General features: G+C 37.2%; 1 non-coding gene across 1 annotated transcript; it reads left to right on the top strand.

Annotated features, from left to right (window-relative positions):
- The first annotated feature begins 1,502 nt into the window (after window positions 1-1,502).
- Window positions 1,503-1,609, top strand: LOC128281983 (small nucleolar RNA R71). Its single transcript, XR_008272294.1, has one exon. It is a non-coding gene; the product is annotated as a small nucleolar RNA R71 (small nucleolar RNA).
- Window positions 1,610-4,170: the final 2,561 nt, after the last annotated feature.

Genomic DNA, 4,170 nt, shown 5'->3' on the forward strand with positions numbered 1-4,170 from the left:
ATTCAAATTACGAGCTTGAAGAGTGATTGTCTCATCACCCACACGAAGTGTGAGTTCACCTGTGCCAACATCAATAATGGTTCTAGCAGTTGCTAAAAAGGGTCATCCTAAAATCAAAAGTATGTTACTATCCTCTTCCATATCTAGAACAACAAAGTCTACTGGTATATAAATTTATCAATTTTAACAAGAACATCTTCAATGATACCCCTAGGAAATCTAATGGTTTCATCAGCCAATTGAATGCTTACCCTAGTTTGTTTGGGTTTTCGAAGACCTACCTGTTTAAACATTTTATAAGGCATAACATTAATGCTCGCCCCTAAATCAGCCAATGCATTATTCATGTTCAAACTACCAATTAAACAAGGAATCGTAAAACTCCCTGGATCTTTCAACTTGTTGGGTAGCTTATTATGTAGAACGACTGAGCAAACTACGTTCAACTCTACATGCGACGCCTCTTCCAACTTCCGTTTGTTTGCTAAAAGCTCTTTTAAGAATTTAACTGCATTCGACATCTACGAAAGAGCTTCAATAAACGGTAAGTTATTATGAAATTTCTTTAATAGTTTAAGGAATTTACCAAATTGTTTGTCCGTGTGGTCTTTCCTTGTCGCATTGGGGTATGGCAGACGAGATTTGTACTCTCTACTTACCTGTTTTTGCTCATTGTGGTCCACCTCACATTTACCTTTACTTACCACAATTCCTTGCCTCGGTTCTGGTTCAGGTTCAACTAACCCTTCCTTATCTCGAACGGTAATCGCATTGAGTTGTTCCCTTGGGTTCGATTCAGTATTACTCGGCAAGCTACCTTGTGGTCGTTCAAAAATCAGTTTGGCAAGTTGGGCTATCTGGGTTTCGAGCCCCTGAATCGACGTTTGTTGATTCTTAAGTGCTATTTAGGTATTTTGAAAATGAGTTTCTAACACCGAGATAAAATTCATTAGCATCTCTTTAAGGTTCTGCTTCTTTTCCTGCTGGTAAGGTGGTTGTTGAAAACCTCGGGGATGTTGTGGCTTTTGATTTCTTTGGCCACCCCACGAGAAATTGGGATGGTTTCTCCAACCTGCATTATAAGTGTTACTGTATGGGTTATTTTGAGGTCTAGAATTATTATTACCCATATATTGAACTTGTTCCTCCTAGGTGCTAGGATTGAAAGATTGATATTCTGTGTGTACCCCTTCTCCATTTGCATCGCACCTCATCACTTGTTGTACTTGAGTAGAACCATATAAACCGTCAATCTTGTATTTAAAAGTTCTACCTGGTTACATAGCATAGTAACCGCATCGAGGTTGAAAACACCAGCTACTTTTGTCAGCTTTGTTCTCATGACTTGCCACTGATAGTTATTCAGTGACATCTCTTCAATAAATTCGTAAGCCTCTTCAGGTGTTTTGTTATTCAAAGTTCCATCGGCGGCTGCGTCGATAAGTTACCTTGTTGAGGGGTTCACACTGTTGTAAAATGTTTGAACCTACAACCATAAAAGTAACCCATAGTAAGGGCACCTTGTCAATAGATCCTTGTATCTCTCCCATGCATCATAGAGTGTTTCTAGATCCATCTGCACAAAAGAAGAGATATCATTCCTCAATTTAGCCATTTTAGCCGGCGGAAAATATTTAAGTAAAAACTTTTCAGTCATTTGTTCCCAAGTAGTGATTGACCATCGTGGTAACGAGTTCAACCACTGTTTAGCCTTGTTCCTCAATGAAAAGGGAAATAACCGAAGGCGAATGGCATCGTCGAAAATGCAATTGATCTTAAAAGTGTCATAAAACTCTAGAAAATTCGCCAAATGAGTGTTTGGATCCTCGTCCTGCAAACCAACAAACTGAACAAACTGTTGTATCATTTGAATTGTGTTAGGTTTCAGTTTAAAATTATTTGCAGCAATAGCAGACCTAACTATACTCGACTCAGTTCCTATTAAATTAGGTTTACATAATCATACATAGTGCGTGGAGTAGGATTTTGATTTACTGGTTCAACAGCAATTGCAGGAGGTAGCAAATTTTCCTGATTTTCAGCCATCTCCTCGGTTGTGGTGGAAATATCGTCTTCTTGCTCTTCCTCTGTGTATCTTAGGCTTCGCCTTATTTCTCTTCGGTTTCTGCTAGCTGTGCGATCGATCTCACTATCGAAATGTAATGGTCCCGACGGGTTTCTTCTAGTCATAAACTATAAAAACCTACCAGAAGGAAAAAGAAACACAAAAATCAAAATAAAATTTAAATTGCAATAGAATAAATGGCTAAAGTAATAAAAATTAAGTGTTCCTAATATCTTAGTTCCCCGGCAACGGCGCCAAAAACATGATGTGATGTCTCATGATAAGTTTTAAATTTATGATTGATCATACTTGAAAACTAACTATTATCATGATAAAGACAAGCGCACCTATCGAACAGTAGTATAGTTTATAGCAAGACCGGAACGTCGAACCCAGAGGAACTAAAAGTACTAGTATTAAGTCTCTTTTTATTATCTAGCCTAAAAATAAAGATGTTTGTTTTATCTAAATTAATTAACTAAACTAAGAATGCACAGGAGGAAAATTGGGGAAATACTTTTGGGAAAAAATTGATTGACTTGGACAAAACCCAAGGGAAAATCCACGTAGACTTCACTTGTTATTTGACTCTGAATCAGACGATTTATTCACTTGACTTGATCCGTAGAAATCCCTAAGTTATATTATTATCTCTCTCGAGACTAACAACGTGTAACCCTAGGTTGATTAATTGAAATCTCTTTCTAATTAAAACCCCTAGTGTTGCATTAACTTGATCTATGGATCCCCTTTTTAGGTTTCACCCTAATCCGACAAAATTATGTCGCCCTATGTCTAGGGGTACAATCAACTCTGCTTAATTATGATAGGTCTACTTTTAGACAGGGACTTTTGCTCCTCTGAATAAGCACATCAATACTTGAATCAATATCCTGAAATATTAAAGCAAGAATTAAGAATACATAATTAAGATCAAATCAAATATTTGTCATATAATTCAAACAATAATAACAAGATCCGTCTTAGGTTTCATTCCCCTTAGGTATTTAGGGTATTTAGTTCATATGTGTAAAAGAAAACATCTCAGAAGAATAATGATAACAAAATATAAAAAAACCCAAAAATCCCGAAGGAAATTGAAGGGAGATCTTCAGTCTTGAAGGAGAATCCGGCTTCTGAGATGGACCAATCGGCTTCCTTCGAGTAATTCCTTGCCTCCTACTCTATGTGTCTCCTCTAGGTACCTCTTGGGGTGTTTATATAGGCTTTAGAATGCTTCAAAACCCTCAAGAGTGCCCTTTTTCGAATGGGACTAGATTTGGGCTCGCCAGGGACACGCTCATGTGACACTCCCGTGTGAGGTGGCTTAGGCCGTGTTGCAATCTGTTAAATAGACACGGGTGTGTGGAACTACCCATGTGAGGAAGTCCAGGCCATGTTGATTTCCCATGTTGACCCATTTTCTCTATTTTTGGCCCGTTTTCACTCTTTTTACTCTCCTATGCTCACCTAAGTATAAAACATGAAATTAAAGGATTAGGAGCATTGAATTCCACAAATATAATGATAATTCATCCAAAAATATGCTAAGCATAGGATACAAATATGTATAAATTACGACTTATCAAATATCTCAATATCACTTTTAGTACTATCAAAAATAGCTAAGTTGGAAAGCATCTTTTTCTATAAGTAAAACAAAGATTAGATCGGATCATACACATCACACTATCACAGATTTATATGGCCTGTATTTCTATACACTTTACACATCTCATTTGTTCAAAGAATCAACTAAACTGGAGCTTTGATACTAATAAATGTAACACCCCTAACCCATATTCGACACTAAAATAGGGTTACGGTGTAACACCCCGTACCCGAGTCCGTTACCGGAATCGGACACAAGGTGCACACAGACTTAACTATTTTCACAGTCCATTTAGAAATTTCCAGACTAGCTGGTCACTGCATCACTGTCGCCTTAAAAATCATATCTTGAGTTTCAAAGCTCGAAAATTTATTTTGTAATTTTTCCATGAAACTAGACTCATATTTCCATCTACATATTTTTTTCTAGAATTTTTGGTCGAGCTAATTAGTACAGTTTCTAAGTTAAATTCTCCCCTATCCCAGGGTTCGAC

Source organism: Gossypium arboreum, chromosome 1, assembly GCF_025698485.1.
Source record: "Gossypium arboreum isolate Shixiya-1 chromosome 1, ASM2569848v2, whole genome shotgun sequence".
Taxonomy (NCBI): Eukaryota; Viridiplantae; Streptophyta; class Magnoliopsida; order Malvales; family Malvaceae; genus Gossypium; species Gossypium arboreum.